This window comes from Marmota monax, unplaced genomic scaffold (assembly GCF_021218885.2).
Source record: "Marmota monax isolate L192 unplaced genomic scaffold, Marmota_monax_Labrador192_F-V1.1 WCK01_AAM20220418_F8-fsc00180, whole genome shotgun sequence".
Classification (NCBI taxonomy): domain Eukaryota; kingdom Metazoa; phylum Chordata; class Mammalia; order Rodentia; family Sciuridae; genus Marmota; species Marmota monax.
In genome coordinates, this window is record NW_026693881.1 from 733,177 (window position 1) to 756,140 (window position 22,964).

At 48.5% G+C, this 22,964-nt stretch overlaps 1 protein-coding gene and 1 pseudogene across 4 annotated transcripts in view; both read left to right on the forward strand.

Annotated features, from left to right (window-relative positions):
• The window catches only part of Ldlrad4 (low density lipoprotein receptor class A domain containing 4), a 369,921-nt gene that overhangs the window by 62,191 nt on the left and 284,766 nt on the right, over positions 1–22,964 (forward strand). The window lies entirely within an intron of this gene.
• LOC124105577 (probable ATP-dependent RNA helicase DDX28) lies at positions 1,139–4,266 on the forward strand (annotated as a pseudogene).

Sequence of the window (22,964 nt, forward strand, 5' to 3'; positions counted from 1 at the left end):
CAATTCCAGATTAATAAAGTCATCTCTTTCTGGTCTTCTTTCATCAGTTTAGCCAAAATTACACTGATAAAAGTCTGTGCCGTATCTCTTTAAAGGAAAAGGGGTTATTGAAATTGAATTATTTATTTCACATCCAGTTGTTGATACTAACACTATCTCGGGTTTACAGCAAAGGAACATTTAGTTGATGATAGGGCCAGATACATAGTCTGGCTATTTCTGGATTGAAATATTGCTTAAATAATACAATTTTAATAACCAAAGCCAAAAAGGAAGTGTCCTGACAGGAGTCAGCACTGTATTGTGAAGGTAGGTGAACAGGGAGTTCCTCAGGAGCCACGGCTACAGGGTGAGTCAGGGGCCATGATACCACTCCCACAAGCCTTGGAGATAGAGCACACCACTTGCACTTTGGTAACACCCACAGTGGACCTACTGATACAACTGCCCTACTTAGAAGCATTTAAAACACAACTTAAAAAAAAAAAGTGAACAAGTGCGAGCTTTGGCAGAGGCACTAAAACACCAGGGAGATAGCAGCCTCCACATCTTGGGGCATTTGGCAGCTGGGGTTCTGGAGGCACCGGTTAGGCCTCCCTAGGAACTGGGGCTCAGTTCTACTTAGCAGCGATTCGGGGACCCCACTGCTTGGTATTTCCCGCTTCTCTGTAGGGTCCATGCACTAGACCTGTTTGTTAGCAATTATTTTCAATGTGCTCCGAGCGTGTATTGTGGTTTTCTGAATTCTAAAAATAAAGTAGTTCAGTTCTGGGGTGCACAGTGGTTGGCTTTTTAGGGACTTAAATCACATTGTAGTCATTTTCTCCTTTGTCTCCCTCTTATGAGGTGGATAATCTGAGGGAATGGAAGATTATATGAAGCTTGTAATATTACTTCTGATGACCTTTATGGCATTGGGGTTAAAAGCCTTTTGTAGATTGCAGGGCCTAGACTTGTTTAAGGATTTGCAAATGTGTTAATGTAAGTAGAAGTTAGTATATATAGCTAGTTAGTTGTCTAACCACTTAACTTTAAACCTTCTTTGGGAGTGTCATCAGTCTTTAATTAGCAGTTGAACAAAAAATGCCGAATCTGTCTTTTGGTCACTGTGGTAGAAAAAGCATGAATAGGTCACTGACGTGCGCCTCCCCAACAACAAGGGCAACGTGACTGTCGCTCGCCCGACGTTGCTGTGGTTGGTCGTCGCTCAGTTGCTGTAGGCGCCCTCGACGATCCCTTCCCAGTGGTGCTCATTCCGCGAGCTCTACCGCGGCGGCAGGAACAACGACAGAGCGTGCGTGGATTGCCCAGCGGCCTTAGTTAAACCAGCCAGCGCGCCTCACGCTGGACCGTTGAGAGTGCTCGCCTCGCGTGACTGGGAGCATGGAGGCGCCAGCGCTGCGGGGCCTGCCTCCGACGGCAGCTTCGCGGACCTGGGTCTGGAGCCCGGGTTGCTGCGCGCACTGCACGATGCTGCTCGCGATCCCGAAGTCGTTCGGCCCACCACCGTGCAGTCACGCACCAGACCCCCACTGCTTCACAGCCACCACCTCCTTTGCGCTGCAGAAACCGGCAGTGGCAACACTCTGAGCTATTTACTTCCTCTGTTGCAAAGGCTTGTTGATCGTCCAGCTCTGGAAACCCACCGCATACTTGCTCCTCGGGGTCTGGTCCTTGTGCCTTCCCGAGAATTAGCAGAACAGGTGCAGGCTGTGGCCCAATCGCTAGGCCGCTCCTTGGGCCTGCGGGTACAAGAACTAGGAGGAGGTCATGGCATGCGTAGAATCAGGCTGCAACTGTCCAAACAACCTTCAGCACATATAGGCTAGTTGCTGCTCCGGGGGCTCTATGGAAGGCCCTGAAGAGTCAACTGATCACCGTGGAGCAACTCTCCTTCATGCTGTTGGATGAGGCAGAAACATCTTGGTGAACTACATCTTGGAAAAGAGTTATATAGCCCAAGGCCCAGCTTTCTTACAAGACCCTTTCAACCCCAAAGCTCAGTTAGTGCTGACAAGTGCTCTGTGTTCCATCCCCAACGTGAGACACAGATTTCACAAGGTTGTTTTGTTTTTTTTTAAACCAAGAAAACAGAGATAATATCTTTTTGTATAATGAGCTTCCAGACTCTACTCATACCTTGTGTGTGCAATCCTGGCATTTACAAGAAAGAGTAAGTTTCAAACCACAATGCCTTTTGCAGACATCCTGCCTGCTGATACTCTTTGTAAAAATCTTTCTGACCAGAGGAGAAGCTTAATTATGGCAAGGGTCTTCAGTGTGGGGGTCTCTGGCCTCCTTCACTGGAAATCGGGTGGGAATATATTCTGGATGACCACAAAATCAAACACCTAAGCCTTCAGGGGCAAATGCCAGCCTCAGTGAGAACAGGTATCTTATAATGCCTCTAAAAGTGCTCCCAAGACATACTGCTTTGCACAAACAGCCTCCTGAGGCCTAGACAGCACCCATGTGGAACTGGTTGTTAATTATGATTTTCCCCTCACCCTGCAAGATTACATCCACAGAACAGGGATTGGGAGCAAGGTGTCAGGCACAATCATCAGCTTTTTGACCTATCCCTGGGATGTGAGCCCGGTTCAGAAGGTTGAACTTACAGCTCATCCAAGGAGAAGCCTTCCAGGACTAACATCCTCAGTGAGAGAGCCTTTACCTCAGCAAGCTTGTTTTGGGCCAACTAAAGTAGAATTCTGGATAAGGAATCTTTTCTAGTGTCCTGGGTGGGTGAACACACTTATCATTTTCACTGCCCTTAATGCCTCTCAAGGCCTGGTGAGCTGCTTGTGGCTTTGAAAGATAAGGTGCTGGCCACCTTTGGAACAGTGAAGCATGGGACCATAGTAGTAGCATAGCCTTTCACATAATACATGAAGAATAAACTTTTTTTTTTTCATTTTAGACTTAATTCACATCAAAGGAATACACAGAGATGTCTGTCAAACAGAACAATAGTTAGAAAGCTGAAATTCCTAAAAATAGGGTCAGATGCTGGCACTGCACACCTAGTAAGCCCCAGATTGCTGATCCACATGTGCCTCTGTGTCCTTTTTCTTCGGCATCATCCTCAGGCAGCTCAAAGCCTTCACAGACCAGAACCCAGCTATTTTCTGTCTAGAAAGAGTTTTAAGGCCATAAGTTGAAAGATACTAAACATAATCTCTGCCAATAACACTGGGATATCAGCAACTGTACTGGCCCCACAGTATTTCCCTTCTCTCTGAAGAAGGTAAAAAGAAAATTCCAAGAAATACATGCTGGAGCATTCTCATATATGTGGGAACTTTCCAACCTGACTACATTTTTCTCCCAAGCACATTTTATTTTCTAGAAAGGAGACAGCAATAGGTGGTCTCTGACCTTAATTAAAATAATCCCAGAGCAAAACAAGAATTCAGGAATTCAAATTTGATCCATTCTTCTGCTTTTGTTCTTCATGCCTGGTTTCACTTCCTTATTCATAAACACTTTGGGGAACATTTCACTTTTATCCAGAGTTCCCCAAGATTCTCAGCATATATTTGGGTCAATCTTAAAATGGGTTTTACTTTGTGTCGTGGTATGCTTTCAAACGATAAATGATGCTTTATTGGCTGCCTTAACAATTATCACTGGGGCAGAACTTCATTGTATTTGATAATTCACACTCCAAATTGCCACATGTAGGACAAAGACTCAGATGATTTTATTTTCTTTCATTGCAGTACTGTGGATGGCAAGCTCTCCACCACTGAGCTATATCCCAGGCCTACTGTTTCTTTTTTCTTTCTCAGAAATCATATAACTTAAGAAATTTTTGGAAGGATGAGACAGGAGAATCGCAAGTTCTAAGCCAGCCTTAGCAATAGTGAGGTCCTAAACAACTCAGTGAGACCCTGTCTCTAAATGAAATACAAAACAGGGCTAGGCCTGTGGCTCAGTGGACAAGTGCCCCTGGGTTCAATCTCCAGTACAGGGGGGAGGGGATTTTTTTTCCAGTTATAGAAGGGAGAGACTGAGTGAGGGCTTTTTGTGATAATATTAAGGTTAGACTGTTCTCTCTAGGAATGGGGAAGAGAGATCTGGTTCTGCTGCTTCCACTGGCTTCACAGAACTCAAGTACTTTGACAGCAAGCATCCCTTGAAGAGACAGGGAAAGGCTATGCTTGGGAAGCCAAGAAGATAAGAGGGCTTCATTCAGAAACAGGAAGCAACAGGAGAGCGAGGTCCTGGTGGCAGAATATATAATAAAGCAGAAATGACTGATCAGTTCTGATTTTCTTTCTAGCAGCAGTGCCTCCCACATCTCCTCCTACACCTGTGTACTACCATGTCCTCTACCAAGGATGTGGAGAAACCCAGGTGGGCTGGCATGGGGAGACATACTGCCTAGTTGGTGGGTACTGGCTCTATAGAGATGCTCCCTTGGCCACTCCAGCAAAGGCCAAAGCAGAGAAGCCAATGCAGCGAGCCAGGGGGGCTCCCAAGAAACGCCGATCTCCAGCAGAGACAGAAAAGACCCTGGTTGCCCTTGCCCCAAAGTTAGTGGCTTAAAGCAGAGTGGCAAGAGACCATTGCCACAGAAGTTTGCTGGATGGGCCTCTGTAGACAGCACAAACATTGACTACACAGGACAACTAATACAACTTCTTCTGTTTTTTAAATTATAATTCCTGTATATTTTACAGAAAAAAAATTATTGTTTTGTTAATTATAAAGTTATTAAAATGTACAAAAAATTGAAAAAAAAAAAAAAAAAAGAAAAAGCATGAATAAAACTGTGATGAAGAATTGCTAGTTGGTACCAGGCACAGTGGGGCACACGGGTAATCCCAGCAGCTCGGAAGGCTGAGGCAGGAGGATTATGAATTTGAAGCCAGCCTCAGCAGTTCACTGAGTCAATTAGTGACTCAATGAGACCCTGTCTCTAAATAAAATACAAAAAAGGGTTGGGGATGAGACTCAGTGGTTAAATTACCTCTGGGTTCAGTCCTAGTACCAAAAAAAAAAAAAAAAGCTAGTAGTTCTTTGCAAAGTGAAAGACATGGGTCACTGGTGATGTCACTTGGGGTCCATCTGTTCCTGTCTTAGAGATCTCTGCTCAACTGCAATCCCTGCTGTGCCCGGTGCTGAGCCTCTGGGACTGTCATGGAGAGGTGGGGTGTTGTGGAGAAGGACGGCTGACTCACAACTACCAGGAGTGAGCCCTTTCTTGCCAGAGTCGGGTGCTTTAGCTTCTGGGGTGAAAGGTCACGTTCAAGGACAGGCTTTCAGGTAGCTGAAGAAGAATCACGTATCTCGGCTTTCGAGGGGTCATGGGCGAGGCATTCTGGATGTTCAGTGCAGGACAGCTGACTCTGGCCTTCCCGTAGGGAGTGGCTGTGCAGACCCATTGCCCTTTGTGTTATCTCACACCCTGATTGTGAGCCCAAGTGAAACTGAGCCCCAGGTGCTTAGGGGACCTGATGGGTGCTTCTAAAAGCCCCCAGCTGCCAAGATGCTCAATTTCCACAGTGTTTCCGTTCTTCTGCATGGGCAGACAGGGCTGGCTCAGGAGCTGGGTGACGTGGCATGGCTGCAGAAGGCAGGCCCTGGTGGTTGGTGCCTCCCTTCACTGGTGGACGTCCATTCTTTCCATGTTACCATCAGACTGCATGACTTTGTTTCCCAGAGAGCTCCCGGGCCTGAGGTCTTGGTTTCCTGGTCCTTAAAATCAGGGTCTAGAGATTCCTTCTGGTTCATGGTTCTCCACAGAAAAGTGTTAACATTTTGGGTACCTTAAAAGTTTAGCTCGCAGTGAGCTTGCTTCCTTCCTTCCTTCCTTCCTTCCTTCCTTCCTTCTTTCTCCAAGGATTGAACCTCTGAGCCACATCCCAGCCTTTTTTTTTTTAATGTTTTATTTAGAGACAGGGTCTCACTGAGTTGCTGAGGCTGGCTTTGAAGTCATGATCCTCCTGCCTCAGCCTCCCAAGCTGCTGGGATTTCAGGCATGCAACACTGTGCCTGGCTTGTAGTAGGTTTAAAATTTGAAGCAACCTTCTCTACATTAATCTTTGTTTATATCCTGAGCATTCTCCAGCTATATTAGTGTGTCTTAACTTTTTTAAGGCACAACAATCTTGAAACCATTCTAACACTAAATTGTTCAATGTTTGCTCAGCCAGGAGAATTGATAGCTATTTAAGGTTTCCATTTATTTGTTTTCTTTGGTTGCCTGTTTTTCTTTTTTCATTCTCCAGACAAGTATTCTTTAAAAAATAATCTGGATGTGTTTCAGGAATTTTTTGGTATCTTAAATCCTGTGGTGAGAATGTGCACAGTTTCTTTTTTGTTAAGAAGCAACAGCAGGGTATCTTGAAAGAATTTCGTTTTCCCCTTTCAGATGTGTGACCAACTCCTTAACTGTGGGCAGTAGCAAAACATTTGGTGAGATATAAAACTATACAACTCTCTAACATATTAATGAGACATAATCACTCTAAGAAGTTAGCATAGCAGAAAAATGGAAAGGCCTTTTATCTGTTAGTTAAAGTTATCTAAACCAAACCTTTACCTCAGGGTGCAGACCACCTGGGGACTGACCTTGCCAGCCCCATTGAGCAGATCTGGAGACCTTGCTTGCTTGGCACCTTGGCCTCCTGAGACAGCCGACCCACAGGCCCATTCACCATGTGTCACCCTTCTGTGGTGACACATGGGATTTTAATTTCCTGAGGCTAACTTAACTAGGAGAAAATTTCTGTTTACAGGCAATAAAAAAAAAAAAACTAAACGAAACTGAAAGGGACTGTCTATCAGGCTGGATGGAGTTTGGTCTGTGAGTCACAGCAGGGCAGCCCCTCGGAGGGCGTGGCCGTGTCTTCTCCCCCGCCCGTGCCCCTAGCCCGCTGGGTCCACTGACGTCTTTACACCCCTCCAACGGAGGTCCCATCTGTTGTGCTCCAGGAAACCAAAAGATGAAGGATACGACCAGAACTCGGCTCTCTGCCGCCGAGAGGGGCCTCAGAAGGCAAAAATCAACTGTTTTGGTTTTTTGCTTTTGTATATTAATCCACTCACTCACTCACTCATTCATTCAGGAAATAATAATTGAGTAATCGTTGATTGAAACCATAAAATATGGTCCTGCTAGGCATAGTGGTACACACCTGTAAATCCAGTGACTCAGGGGGCTGAGGCAGGAGGATCGTGAGTTCAAAGCCAGACTCAGCAACTTAGTGAGGCCCCAAGCAACTCAGGGAGACCCTGTCTCAAAACAAAACATAAATTGGGCTGGGGATGTGGCTCAGTGGTTAGGTGCCCCTGGGTCACAGGTTGGCTTCTATAGTTGGGGAAACGGAGTTGCTGGCAACAAGGATCGTCTGTGAGCACAGAGCAGTGTTGACAGAGCTCGGAGGACTGGGCTGGGGGTGCCGTGTACTGGCTGTCCCAGTGCAGGCTCAGCCCGCTGTCGCCCCCCACTGTGAAGCGCTGTGCAGACTGGCCCTCTGAAGACTGGCCCTCTGCAGACAGGCCAGGTGAAAGCTCACCCCTCCAGAGTTTAGCAACTGTGTCTTGAACGCTCAGGAGCAGTAAGGGTCTCGATGGAGGTAAAGGGGATTTATCTTTAAGTCCCCTGAATTTTAACAAAGCAATGATTTTGAGGATTAAAATGTGTGCATTTGATTTTAATTGTGCTTTTTCTGCTTGAGACGGACTGGGTGTCCCAGCGGAGGCCACGGCACGGGAAATTTCCCATTTACTAGGGAGATATGGCCCCTAAATCTATTGGACCAACAGATGAGGTTTGAATCAATCAGATTAAATTTTGAAAAACACCTCAGTGAAACAAAAAATTCCCCTGAAGGCTACCAAAAAGAGGCACTAGGCATTGCTTTTAGTGTATTCAGCCCTCAAACATTTGTTGGGTGTCATTTGAGGGCTCGGCTGGGTAACGAGGAAGCAATAGGGGAGTCAGAGACGTTACCAGCTACTGGAATGGTGGGGTGGATGAGATATTGATAAAGTGTTTCCAAGGACCTGATTTTTCTATGGGCTGTTTGTCTGAGATGTTTTATTATTTTATTTATTTTTATGTGGTGCTGAGGATTGAACACAGGGCCTTTCATGTGCTAGGCAAGCGCTCTACCACTGAGCCCCAGCCCCAGCTCCTGTCTGAGATGTTTTTAAAGCACGTGATATCAGTAGCGACACTGGGGTGCACCTTGATGTGAACATCTATGCTAACCTGTGGGTCACGGGCTGACGATATTTCTGGATGTGCTTTGTACATTTTGTGAATCCCTGACCCACCCTCTGTTCCCCCAACTTTCTCCCACTAACTCAGATGACTATAGGTCAGAAACATTTGAGTTGTAAAATGTTTTCAGTGTCTAAAAGAATCTGGCCCTTCTCCCATCTTCAGGCTTTGGCCACCTGGACAGCAGCACATGAGATGTGACATCTCCAGTGCATTGTGAGAGGAGAGAGGACGCCCTTGGTGTAAGGTTCCTCATGCCCAGTTTGCTCCAGAATTTCCAATGGGGCTGTTGGAGCCTTTACAGCTGGTGTCTCCTGGTGAAGAGGTGGAAGCATGTGGCAACCCAGGAGTGACTGAATTTTGTGAGACTGGAGCCGGGGATTCCTTGGTTTCTGCCATCTGCGTTGGAGTTAGCAGGACATTGTTTTCTGGTGGTCACCTGGAGGATTTGTTGTGCAGTTCACGAGGCAGGAGTAAGTGGCCTTCTGCCTGGTGGATGATTGACAGTTTTGAGAGAAGGACTGAACTCCTGACTCCCATCTGTATTTCTGGGGAAGATCTAGGACTTTTCCATTGCATGGAGCGCTTGGGAAGGGAAGGATGACCTAGGCAGTTCAGGGCTGGCTCTGGTCCCCAAGGCAGGCTCTCTTTGGGTCTGGGACTTGGACACGGTGTCAGAGGAGTGCTGTGAACCTTCATGCTGGTGTCTTAACTTTCGAGGTGGAAATGTGATGAAAACGTAAACTGGAGCCGAGGGGTTCAGATCTTGGCCAAGTTATAGCTCTTTTGAGTCTCTACAGCACTGCAGCATGGGTTGGCATTCTTTGTAATCAGTTCTACGTCCCTCCTGTGGCCTCTGGGGCTGCACAGGTTAATTCAGTGTGTGCTGGGATGACGGACCAGGAGATTAGACATCACTTCTAGGCTGCTGTTGGGAAGCTTCTGCCACATGGACAGTCTAGCTGATCTTATGTGTTTGTGCTGCCTCTAAATCAGCAGTATCTGAGGTGAGGACTTCATGGTTTGTTTCCCCTCTACTGTCTCTGAACAGACACTGATACTAATTAATCAGGTTTAGATGCATGGAGCAGACACCTCCTTGTATAGTCATGCAAATCTATGCAGACTATAAAGAAACAAGCAGGCTCTGCTGGCCTTGGAGCTGGACTAGAATGTTCTACCACACTGGCCCTTGCTGCCGTCTCAGGAGGAGGGTGACGGGGAGAACGGCTGTCTATGGTTGACTTTTAGACTAAAGCATAACTTCAGTATACTTTTTCTTCTAAAAATGTCTGACTGCCTCCCTTGAAGTCTTGGATCAGCGTCACTTTCCCTCTCCGTTTTTTCGCTTTGCACGTGAATTTTCAGGTGGCGGTATTACCTCGTTAGTCATTGTCACTTCCACTGACACCCTTGGAAGCTACTTGCAAAATATATCTTTAAAGTTTTATTTTATTTAAATATTGCCTTTTACCTTGCATCAAGTTCAAGAAAAACCACTGGTCGATAGCACTGTTTGAAGCCAGGAGTATCCCTTGTGACTCGGGAAACCTTAAAGTGGATTCCTTTGGGGCTGGGGTTGTGGCTCAGCGATAGAGCACTCATCTAGCACGTGCGAGGCCCTGACTTCGATCCTCAGCACCACATATAAATAAATAAATATAAAGATATTGTATCCAATTACAACTAAAAAATAAATATTAAAAAAAAATGGATTCCTTTGTACAGGCTCAGTCTCATGTGGGCTGGCTGAGTCCTGTTGTTCAAGCTTGGGGGTAGGTAGCGCTCTCCAAACTCATGCTAGAGCACTTATGAGGTTGGAGTGAGAGGTTTGTCCCAGTGATGACCCTTCAGCCTCTGACCATTTCAGTGTAATTCTGTACACTAAGCCAAGGAATGTCATCTGTAGTTTGTGCCACAATGAAAGGGCTGGTGGCAGGCAAGGTGATGTTGCTTTGCAACACCTGTAGGCTGGAAACAGACTTAATGATGATAAACAGCCTCTTCTGAAAAAGGCTTCAAACCTGAATACGTAGCAAGAGATTTAGCCACCAGAAGGTTGAGGTCTTGAAACAGAGCTGTTATTCTAGAAGAGCAAGTTATATTTTCTTCTTTAGAATCTGAAGGGGCCAAAGTTGTCAAATGTCATCAAAACCCTTCAGTACAGGTGAGGAAGTAGAAGCCAGAGTGGTTAGTGAGCTACCTAAGGTTTCCCTCTCGTAAGATCAGTGGGCTGTGACGTGAGGACTCTCCCTTGCCACCTGGTGACCCTTCCCGAGCCCGTTCTGCACAGAGGATGTGCATAGGGGCTTGTAAGGCCAGTTGGCAGTGAGAGTCTTAAGGGTTGCTTGGGAAATCCTGTTTGCACACCTCTTACTTCATAAGTGACGGTAGGACAGCCTACCTGCTGGTTTGGGTACCAGCCCTTTTGCAGAATGGTGAAAACAGTGGTTATCTTTGGAGTTTGGCTTTGTGTGGCTAGTTGAGATTGTTAGTGGTGAAGCTGAGAGGTTGTCAACACTCAAGATGGACACAAAACTGAGCTCCAGAATTAGAACGGGCTGAGGACGTGGCGTGGGAGTCGTCTGATCAAACTTTCAGGGACGTGTATAAATATTTTGTTCTTGCCCTGAAGGAAATTAATTGTGGAATCTTTGTTTGCAAACTGAGAAATTTTAGCCGACAGATTTCCTAAGGGAAGTTGCTTAAACACAAATATCGACAGTACTGAGACCCCTGTTGGCATCTGGACTTTGTAGAAATTCCGGATATTTTCTCTCCTGCTTGGAATTTCCCGTGGCACCGAGTATGCCTTTGACCGGCCAGCAGAGGCATATCCTTGCCTACTGTGCCCCATCCTGGGAGGCTGGGCCACCCCTTGTGACTCGGGAAACCTCAAAGCAGATTCCTTTGTCCAGTTCCTGCTGTGGACTCACTGCCCCAGGGAGCCATGTGTGTGGAGGTCACACAGAGCCTGAACCCAGGGATGCCAGCGGCTCCGTGTGTGATAGCCCGGCTATGGACACAGGGCCTGGTGCCATCTTGCCACAGCTCGCCTGCACTGTTGCATCACCTGTGGTTACTAGTAACACTTGACAGCCTCGCACATGCCCATGGCTTGTACGCGTAGGCTGAAGTAAAATGGATTTTAGGGTCAGCAGACAGACAGATACCTTGGTACACTTAGCAAGAAGTGCTCCCAAATCAAACCGTCACTTTGAAACACAGGTTTGGTAAGGTTTTGGGATCCTTGGTGTGTCAGGAGAGGCTTGGGTGTATTTTGTACGCAGACTGGGTGGCTTCAACAATAGCAATTTATTTTCTCATAGACTGGAGGGTCAAAGTCCAATGGAAGTGCTGTCAGGGCTGGCTGCTGGTGAGGCTGGTGGATGGCCACCTTCTCAACTTGTCCTCATGTGGCGTCCTTTGTGTGCACTTGTGGGGCTGGGACAACTCTGCGTTGGTATCTCTCCCTTTTCTTGTGAGGACCGCAGCCCTATTGGTTAGGGCCTTTTATGGTTTGGATATGAGGCATCCACAAAAGCTCCTGTTTCGATGCAGGATTGTTCAGAGGTGAAGTGACTGGGTTGTGAGAGCTGGGACCTAAGCAGTCTGCCCTGTCTGAGTGGACTGCTGGTGGTAACCGTGGCAGGTGGGACAGAGCTGGAGGAGCTGCGTCACTGTGGGAGCCACGGGAGGGTGCATCTTCCCTGTGGCCTCTTCCCCACTTCTCTCTACTTCCTGACCCCACCATGAGCCCAACAGCTTTCCTCCCTGGACCCCTCTGCCATGATGTCCTGCCTCACGTCAGGCCCAGAGCAGGGGACTTAGCCCACCAGGGACTGAACCTCTGCTACCATGAGCCCAAATAAGCCTTTTACTCCTAAGTTGTTCTGCCAGGTGTTTTGGTCACCGTGGTGAAAAGGTGGCTAAGCAGGGCCCTACCTTGTGACTTCATGTCACCATAGTCACCTCCCTAGAGGGTTTTTTTCCCAAATACAGTCCCACTGGAGCTTAGGATTTCAACATCTGAGTTTTGGGGGGCACACTTCAGCTTACCCCAGGAGGCAGGGTGCAGAAGAAGGTAGGCCAACATCTGAGAGGCTCACCTCATGAGGGTTGTCAGTCCTGCCACACGTGCAGGCTGCTGTGGCTGTTCTGCCCTGGTTGTCACTCTGGGACCCTGGCAGGGAGGCTACATCTCAGCGCATGCTCCAGGGTTTCTAAGAGAACACTGGAAAGCCTTGACCCAGCAGTTCAAGGGCCCGCCCAGAGGTGAAGGAGGCTCTGCTCTCTGTGAGAGAGTGCTGGCCTTCCGTGGCCTTTTGTGGTGTACCGGCCACTACTTAAAGTTCTCACCTGTGTATTTGCTTTTTGTTTGCTTCACGGCGTGAAAGGAAATCACCACCCTCTTTTACAAGGGAGGTCCTGGATACCTGCTGGCTATGGGACACTGTTCACAGAAGGGTCTGCGTTGGAACTGAGGATGTTCCATGTGAAGGGGCTTCTACATCTTGGAGGGGACTCTGCCTTCTGGTTCCCGAGGGTGGTAGAGGAGGGCACTATGCCTTTGGGTGTTTTCTGGCCCCTTGGAGTGACACAGCCTTCTGTCTAGTGCCCTGTGTTACCTCTGAGGGGGCTGGGACAATTTAACCTCTTTACTGAGCTTCCAGGTGACACAGGGACCAGGTGGAAGAGACATGCCTGTTTGTTATCCGAACACCATTTCCTGAGCTCCAGAGCCCTGAGGTTTGTGCCCACACTTGAAGTTCAATGTTGAAGTCTGCACTGGCCTATCTGTCAAATCTAGGACAAGGAACAGGCCTTTCTTTGATTGTTCAGACAATAAGGCATGTGGGGTAGGGTCAGGGTTTGGGCCATGGCTCCAAGTAGAGGTTGGAACTTGTCCTAATGAGCTGACTGGGGTGTAGTGGGTGCCCGGCCATACTGAGGTGCCTCACCCCAGGTGACAGGCCCGGCACAGCGGGGAGGCCAGGAGGCTGTGTAAGGTGATGTCCTTGGCACTGTTCAGGGGCAGGACTGGTCCCAGGTGGGATGGTGCCAGGGGAGGGGTAAGCTTTTAGAGGCCAGGGAGGCCAGGCATCTGTCCGTAGGAGACTGGCATAAACTCAGCAGCCCGTGGAGCCTGGGAGCTCAGATGAAGATGCACTTAGACCAGAACAGCTCCAGGCTGTGGCTCCTGGATCAAGTCAGCCTTGGTGGGGACATGCCTCTGAGCCCATGGGGTGCTACACCTGGTTTAAGTCTGTCCTTCCTCAGCGAGGGATTATCGGAGGTCTGGACAGGTGGGAACGATGGTGAGGCCCGTTGTCACACTTTGGGAAGGCAGCCGTTGGTAAGTCCTGTGTGGTCTGAACATCAGGGCTTCCAAATCCTCTATTCTTGAAATTCCAGGGGAACCTTTCATTGTATCATGCTCTGTGACTAGGCAGGAAGGCTAAACTGAGACTTGTGATTTTGTGTAGCTCGAGGGCATTTTATGTGACATTTGTAGTTCTGTTGAAGAGGGTTTGAGATTTGATTTCCTTTGGAATTGAGCATCATTTTTATAAACCGGCCCCTGGATAGTGGGGTGCTGCCACCTGCCCCTCAGCTGTACTCATCCCAGTATTGTGGGTGACTGTGAATGGTGAATGTGAGGGAAGACCCTCTTTCTGCAACTCAATGAATTTGAACACTGTGGGGGAGCCTTTCAAGTGTGTGGTGTACCTGTTTGATATCTCAAAGCAAAAAGATTTTAAAATTTTCCTTTGGAGTCTTGGTTTTGGAACACCTGACTCTTCTTTACCTCACCACGGTGGGTGGGTTCCATCCCCAGTTTTTCAAGGAATCTCCATACTGCTTTCCATATTGGCTGCACCAATTTGCAGTCCCACCAGCAGTGTATGAGTATGCCTTTCCCCCCACATCCTCGCCAACACTTATTGTTGTTTGAATTCTTAATAGCTGCCATTCTGACTGGAGTGAGATGAAATCTTAGAGCGGTTTTGATTTGCATTTCTCTGATGGGCTGGGGATATAGCTCAGTTGGTAGAGTGCTAGCCTCGAATGCACAATGCCCTGGGTTCAATCCCCAACACCACTTTAAAAAAAAAATTGTTCAGTCAACTAAGTCCTTGCTTATTTTGGAGGTGGTGAGTGAGAATTGACCATGAGACAAGGCTTGAGTGACAGCAGGGAGCGGGAACCCGGTATTTCACTCCTTCTCTGTATGTACTGTGTTATCTTTAAGTCAGGGGTCTAGGCTGACCATGATCTTACCTTTCTAAGGCTGAGCAGAGTCCTCTTGGGGTGGGAGTTGGGGTGTGGTAGGGAAGGGAGTGTGGTGAGCTCTGAGCCAGTCTTTGGTCAGCTCAGGAGTCTGCACCCCTGGCCACAAGTCCCTTGAGGAACCTGTGCATCTTTTCCGCATTTATTTCCTCAGCACCTGGCACTTCCAGCACATTTGTCCAAAAAGTTACAGAGGAAGGTGGTTTCGGACTCCGGCTAGGGCATCCAAAGGAACATCAGTGTCAGGAGCTGAAGGAGCTTCCCAGTCCCCTGGGTTTATAAGTACTGCCTGTCACCTCCCTCTCTTGGAGACTCTTTTTTTTTTTTTTTAACCTTGGTACTGAGGATTGAAACCAGGGGCACTTAACCACTGAGCCACATCCTCAGTTCTTTTAAAAAATATATATTTTATTTTGAGACAAGGTCTCACCGAGTTGCTTAGGGCCTCTCTCTAATTTGCTGAGGCTGGATTTGAACTCTCGATCCTCCTGCCTCAGCCTCCCGGGCCCCTGATATTAGAGGTTGCACACTGCCCCTGGCTGGAGACTTTTAATGTTAGAGGCACTGAATTCTGCAGCCAAGAAAACCTTAGTGTCCTTTAACCCAGAATTTCCTAAGCTTACTTGAACTAAGGAGACTCTTCCCACAGTTCTGTTAAGCCCAAGGAACTTGTGCTGGCCCAGGTGACCTGGAAGGGGACTTCCTGCTGCAATAATCAATAATTTTTAAAAATTCTTACTTGTTATACATGACAGCAGAATGCATTTCAATTCATAGTACACATACAGAGCACAGTTTTTCATGTCTCTGGTTGTATACAAGTAGAGTCACACCATTCGTGTCTTCATACATGTACTTAGGGTAATGATGTCCATCTCATTCCACTGTCTTTCCTACCCCCATGTCCCCTTCCTTCCCTTCCCCCCCTTTGCCCTATCCTAAAGTCCCTCCATTCCTCCCATGCGCCCCCCCCATTATGGATCAGCATCCTCATATCAAAGAAAACATTCAGCCTTTGGTTTTGTGGGATTGGCTCACTTCACTTAGCATTATATTCCAACTCCATCCATTTACCTGCAAATGCTATGGTTTTATCCCCTTTTATTGCCGAGAGATATTCCATTGTGTGTATTTTTACCACATTTTCTTTATCCATTCACATACTGAAGGGCATCTGGGTTGCTTCCACAGAGTAGCTATTGTGAATTGAGCTACTATAAACATTAATGTGGCTATGTCACTAGAGTATGCTGATTTTAAGTCCTTTGAGTATAGACTGAGGAGGGAGAAATGGGTGGAGGGTAGGTGGGGACATACTTAGTGTGACAATAAGGTGACAGAAGTGGGGCTTGGGGTGGGGATTATCTCTAGACAGGGTTGTGAGTAAGTTTTATAAACCATCCTGCCAGAGGACCACTAGGAACCTTGGGCGGGGCATTTATCTTGTGTGTGGGAGGTCCTGTCCTCAGGTGAAATGACCACCTTCTTGTGTGTTTCCCGTTCCACCTCTCAGCAGACTGGTGCCTCTAGGTGACATCCTTTCTGACCTTAGCTCTGTAGCCGTGCCCAGCGCAGTGCCTGACATCCACCTACTGGGCGTAAGTGGTGGCAGTGTTAGAGGTGGTGTTAGGGACCTGGTCCTCTGTCCTCTCTGTCTGTGGGTCCCAATTGGGTACCACTGAGCCGGCAGCAGGAGTCCCTCCACTGCCCCAGGTCAGAGTGCTGATGCTGGTGGAGGAGACGGATTCTCTAGATTTCTTCAGTGACCTGGGCCGTCTCACCTGGTCACCGCTGGCCCCAGCACTGGACGTCCCTGTCCGCCCTCTTCTCTCCTAAAAGAGCACCTAAATGTGCTCATGGATAGAAGCTGAAGCATTTGAATGAATCGGAGGCTTTAGTTCAACCCTAGAATGAAGGCTGTCATTTTTTTAACAGCAACCAAAACCCTGCCGTCTTCAGCTACTCCGGGATGTGGACTGGCAATTAGTGCGCCATTGTGATTCCCTGCTGTCCCTGGTGTGGGCTCCTGGTTCCCATGCAGCCAAGTTTAGGGGACTGGGCTGATTTCATTCAGAAATGTGATATTTGTGGTGACCTCCAAGACGCCATCAAGCGAGTCAGGGTTTTCTGTGGCCAGTTTGTCGAGCCTGGTGCTTGAAGCTCAATGTTTTTTGTTTCCGGCAGCTCCTGGGGGACAGAAGCAGCTTGTTAGGAGACAAACTGTGAAAAAACTGTGTCAGGGAGGCAGGATGCTACCTGGGGAGCGTGATGTGTCAGGAGGACAGATGGACTTGGGGCAGGTTGAAGGAGACCTGGGGTTTTGCCAGGCTCAGTGTCATGGGTGGTAGGTGTGTCACCCAGGTGCTTGGCAGCCAAAGGCAGCCGAGTGCCTTTCATGGGCCTGTGCTGCCCCTGGCTTTGTGGTGGGCTGGTGAGGGGGTCCTGGGGCCCCTGCTCCCTCTGTCAGGCTCCCAGCTCACTCTCCAGCTGCAGAGGGACAAGAGGAGGATGCGCAGTCCCCGTTCTGTCTTGGAGTGCAGCGACCTGCCGCTGACGGTGAAGTGGCAACTTGGCTGTGGTCCAGAAGGACAGGTCCTGGGTCCGTCCCTTTTGGAAGATTTATTGGGCAGCCTTTCATGAGGAGACGGATTCTCTAGATCTATTCTTCAGCGACCTGGGGCCATCTCACCCCGGCTGCTCAGTTGACCTTACAGTTGCCAACAGGAGGGCGCGAGTGCAGCTGAGGTCGGCTCGTGCTGGACTGCACGCCATCCAGGGGTCCCTGCCGGGCTGGCCCCTTGTCACCAGGTTCCCCTAGTGTCCTCTCATAGCCCCTGAGGGCAAGTGCGCTACCTTTGCCCCACGGAGACCTTGCTTTTAGTGAGTGAAGAGGGAGTTATTTTATATGTGAGGTGAATCTTAAAGTAATCCTTCTGCCTCTTGCACCCCAAGAAGATAAAAGAAGCTAAAAATCCCCAAACAAAACACAACTCTTATGAACAGGAAGTGCATGTATTGTTGTGGGGTCTCTTGAGAAAAGGAGTTAGAGAGAAGCAAAAGGTTCTGATGGTAAAAGAAGCTGTCTGTGAGATACGACGGGAAGAAAGTGGCTAAGTGGCCTCTACAGAGGCCAAGGAGCTGTGCTAAAATCTCGGCCTGAAGCGCCGTGAGTGCAGCGTGGAGAGTCCTTTCTGGAAGTTTCCAGGCCCAGTGAGCAGCTGGAAGCTTTGGGCACCGTCTTGACCTGCACCAGTCTGACCCCATGCAGTGGTGGAGCGGGGTCCTTTGGGTCCGTGTTTGGGGAAGTGGGTGGCCCTCTCTTTGTCCTGTGCTTCAGCATAGAGGCTCGTGCCAGGGTCTGTGGGTGTTTTTTTTTTTTAATTTTATTTATTCTAATTTGTTATATATGATATAAGAATACAATTCAATATCTATTACACAAACAGCACAATTTTTCATGTCTCTGGTTGAACACAAAGTAGAGTCACACCATTCGTGTCTTCATACATGTACTTAGGGTAAAGATGTCCATCTCATTCCACTGTCTTTCCTACCCCCATGTCCCTTCCCTTCCCCTCCCTCCCCTTTGTCTTATCTAGAGTTTTTTCCATGGGTGTTTTGGGGGTTTCACGCTCAGGACCAGTCTTGGTCACTGTCATGGTTTGAATCTAAGGACTCATGTACTGAAACTCTTGGCCTCTAGGGCAACAGTGTCCAGAGAAATGACCCGATCAGCAGGGCTTAGGCCTCGTCAGTGGGTTCTCTGTTGATGGCTGAACTAACTCCTGGGAGATGGGACCTGGTTGGAGGAAGTGGATCACCAAGAGTGTGCCCTGGAAGGGTTTATCTTGTCCCTGGACCCTTCCCCGCCCCCCTCTCCTTTCCAGCCGCCATGACCCGGGACCCTTCTTCTCTCTCTCTCTCTCTCTCTCCTTCCTGCTGCCATGACCTGACAGCTTTCTTCTGCCATGATGTTCAGCCTCACTAAGGCCCAGAGCAGTGGAGCTGGCCAACTATGGCCTGAGACATTGTTAGGGTCTGTAAACAAGTCGGGATGGCGCCTGGCATTTTAAACTAACGGGGGGGGGGGTGACGAGCAACTTGTGTAGATTGATACAGCAGGAGTAGGAGCCGTTTATTTAGGACAGGAGGGGTATATATACATTCCACACAGCTTACCTTAATTAACATAAACTAGATACAGCCGTCAACCAATAAAGAATCTCCACACTTAATGGCTTGCTGGCGCCCCCTCACAAACCACTCCCTCTGGCAAAATGCCAGGCGCCATCCCGACTTGTTTACAGACCCTAACAAGACATCTGAAACCAGGAGCCCAAATCAACCTGTGCCCTCCAGTGGTTTGTGTCAGGTGTGTCTGTCGCGGTGGAGACAGGCACAGACCTCTGACCGCCTGGAGGTCTGGCTCCTCTGGTCTCCGTTGGAGTGTACATGGTGGGTGAGGTGGGAAGAGGAGGAGGAGGAATTAGCGTTCAGGGAAGATCTCGGCAGCTCAGTTGGTGGGAATGGCCAGGGACCCGTGTGCTGAGCGCACATGGTGGATCTCCTGGTGCCGGGCCTGGCTTTGTCAGAGTGGCCTTGTGCTCAGGGCCAGGGCATAGGACTGGCTGACCACATGGAGTCCCACCTGTTTGTTCAGCACAGGCTACAGATGAGACCACCTGGAAAGGTGCCAGTGCAGAGGCCAGGAGCGGCGGTTGACCCTGAGCCAGCCATCTGGCCTGATTAGACCCCGAGGCTCAGTCCCCCCACCTCCACATCAGCACTTGCAGATTGTATCCAGCCCACTGAGGTCTAGGAAAAGGGGTTCCTTTGTTTCAGTTTCAAATTATATTCAAGAATAATTTCCATTTTCTGAACCACTTGGTCATGAAGTCGGACCTGAGGGGAGAGGACCGCTAGACCCAGTGTTGTGGGTGGGTACTAAGGACCTCGTAGGGACAGAGAAGGCTAGTGATCTGGGAGACAAAAGAACTGTCAGCTTGCTGACGTAGAGATGGGTAAGAAAGACAGATACCAGATTGTAGTTAGGAACTGTTATGATTATTTTAATTGTACTGTCACATGGTTCGAAAGTAAAATCCATTATCCAAAGATGGTCATTCAGAAATCTGCTGTGCTCTCCTTTCAATTATGTTATTTTCTGTGTCTTTCTAGAATTTCTTCATGTATTTATAAACAAATTTGAAAATAGGTTACTAACCGTGACTGTCTTCCATTTACTAAAAACATCATATCCATTTTCCTGTGTCATGTTGTAAGTATTTAATAGGTCTTGACAATCCTTCTACATGGGCACTAGAAGGTTCCTTACCTTTCCCTCCCCCTCCCCCCTTCTTCCTTGTTCATAATTGTCTGGTGTCCCATTTAATTTATGTTCCATAGTTGATTTAAACAGTCTTCTATTGGTGAACATTTGATTTATTTGCATATTTGGCTTTTATAAGCAGAATACTATGAATCACATATTGCATTTCACATAATTTCAATTCATAAACATGCAAAAGCACCTTAGATAAATTCCCAGAACCAGAGTTATCAAGTCCAGAGTACGTGCTGCTACAGCTCAGGTTGATGTCACCAAGCAGCGCCTCCCCGGGCTCAGCACCACCAGGGTGCGCTGGTGTGAGTGTGGGGCCTGTTCCTTTTTCCCATCCTCTCCCATGGACGTTGTGACTCCGTCTTGGAGTCTTATCAGTCAGAGGGGTGGAACGTGGTATCTGAGTGTGGCTTTAATCTGCAGGCCTCTGCTTTTGAAGGAGGTGGTGCACCTTTTGTGTGATAAGAGCTATTTTAGTTTGTGGATTGTTGAACTTTTTCCCTAGGGACTTCCAGAAACACTCTGTCAGGGAAATAGACTTTTGATAAAACTTGCAAATACTGTTTCAAGGTCTTAGTTTCTGTTTTGGGGATCTTTTAATTTGTTTTCCCATTTGCCTTTTAACTTTGATTTTTGCCAGTCGAACGTCAATCTTTGTTTTGTGGCCTCTGAATTTTGAGTCATAGGAGGGAATTTCCAACACGGCTGTAGAATCAAACTGTTGCTTAAGATTCAGTTGGTTTTCTGTTTCCTAGATTTTGGATACAGCTGGAAAAGGAAAACCAATCCAGATTATTCAAATTACACTAGATGATCGTTTTCATGTACATTTCTTTGGTCCTGTCTTCTTTGCGTAAAACAACAAGATGCACTTACTACGTTTTCCACGTTCCATAACTGGAAAGAGGCTTGTCATCACCACCTAAAGGAGGAACTGAGTGCGTGTTCTCAGTGGGTGATGAGACTCATCGGAGGCCTGGGAGTGACGTTGTGGCCCTGCTCCCTCATGCGCATCCTGGTGTGGACTGTGGACTGTCCTGGGAGAGCTCTTCAGTTTCCTGGGACACGCACAGCTCTCAGAGTGCCCCTGAGTGCGTCAGAATGCGGGTAGTGAATGCCCATCCAGTGACTGTGGGAGTTCATGACTCAGATGAGGATGACTTGGTCACTGAAAGTCAAATCACAAACAGATGCTTTTCTGTGCTTTTGGTTCCAATTTCTCTGGCAAGTAGTTATTAGATGTGCCGAGCCTCGTGCTCATTACTCATAGAATCGTTTTGCTCTGTGTGTTTTCCGAGGACTCGGGGACTGGTCTGAGGGGAGAGGTCCCGCGGAGCCGGTCCCCTGTGGGCTCTACAGCACTCTGTATTTATTTATTTTCCAGCCACGCAGTGCAGATGAGCACGCCGGTGCTTTACCCTGCTCCCTCTTACTCCCTCTCCCCCACTGTTTCTTCCCTTATCACTTCTTCAAAGGGGGGCAAGTTGAGGTGAAGCTGATTAAGTTCAGGATGGACAGCTTTGCTCAGGACCATGCCCAGGAAGCAACAAATTCTGGGAGCTCAGTGGAGGAAGAGATGCTAGTGACCATATGGGGCCCAGTGGTCAGAGGGAGGCTCCAGAGCGAGGTCCTGGTGTTACGGTTTGGACCTGAAATGTCCCCCAGAGTCTTGTGTGTCAAGAGGTGGGGCTTTGGGGACATGACTTGCTCACAAGGACTCTGACATCCCCAGTGGATTGGTCTACAGGTGGCTGGATGAACTGCCGGAAGGGGGCCTGGTTGGGGGAAGCTGGTCACTGGCCGCGTGTGGTTATCTTCTCTCTGGCCCCTTGTCTCTCTGTCCTTCCCAGCTCCCATGAGTGAGCACCTTTCCTCGGCCATGCCTTTTGTCTTGATGTTTCTGCCCTGGAACAGTCGTGGACCATGGGTTGACTCCCCCAAAGCTGAGCCCAGATGAGTCTTTCCTTCTCCAAGTTGTTCTTGTCAGGTATTTGGTCACAGCTATAAGCTGAGATATACCTGGTAACCGCAAAGAGGATGGGTGGGTGCTGCCAGTGGGCCAGATGCTTTGGAAAGGCCACGTAAGCTGGAGACCAAGGGATGCTCATTGAATGAGGAACTCCAGAGGATGTTGGAGAGTCTGCCAGGGCCATTTCAGATGCCTGGCTGTGGGCTGAGAGGGGAGCATTTTGCTCGGTTTCGAGAGGCAGCATTGAATGGAGAGGCTGAGCCATGGGGAACCACTGTTCATTCAAAGGCTGTGTGCCCATGGATGTCCTAGTAAGCTAAGACAATGTTGTCCTTGTATCTGCTAGTGTGGCATTCGATTCCCATGTGACTTACCTCAGCCAATTGCAACACGTGGACTTTCAAGACAGTACTTTCTGGTTGAGAGCCACCAGGACAGCCAGGAGTGGCCTGGTGGTGGCGGTGGTGGTGGGTGGATGTACTGACGCCACGTGACCTCCATCTGCAGGGTCCTTCTCCAGAGAACCCATGGCTGCACCTAAGGCTGTTGATAGAATCCTGCAATCCCTCAACGCATCAGGACAAATGACAGACCTCGATGGGTGGCCAGAAGGATAGTGCTGGTCATCAGGGGCCTGGTATTCCCTGCTTCTTTAATATCCGAACCCCAAGGGGAGCCACTGGTAGGCCGGCTTGGGCTTGTCGTCTGATAACTGCACTTGGAGTGGTGATAGGCAGAATTGCGGTTGAGACAAAGCCAGCACACATCCTTGTCCTCAGAGACTTTGCAGTATGACCTCCTCAGAGAGGCCAGCGGCACTGGTGTGCGGTGACTGAGGAAGCTAGGTGGCCCTGTAGTTGCCCAAGGGAGGGCGACGTGGAGGAGGCGGCCGACTGGCAGCCCCTGTCCTCCGCGCAGGCCCTCTTCTTCATCTGGCCTTGACCTCTGTTTCCTCCTCGGCTTGAGCTCCAGATTTCTGAACGTTATGTGCTGTTTCCACCTGGAGTCACAGCTTCCAGGTGGGCTGGGGTCTTCCGTTCGGTTTTGTGTTTGGTCACGTTTTGGTTTGACCATTTGCAGTGGGATAGCCTGAGAAGTATTTATTTTACCCATAAATTAGCATATTT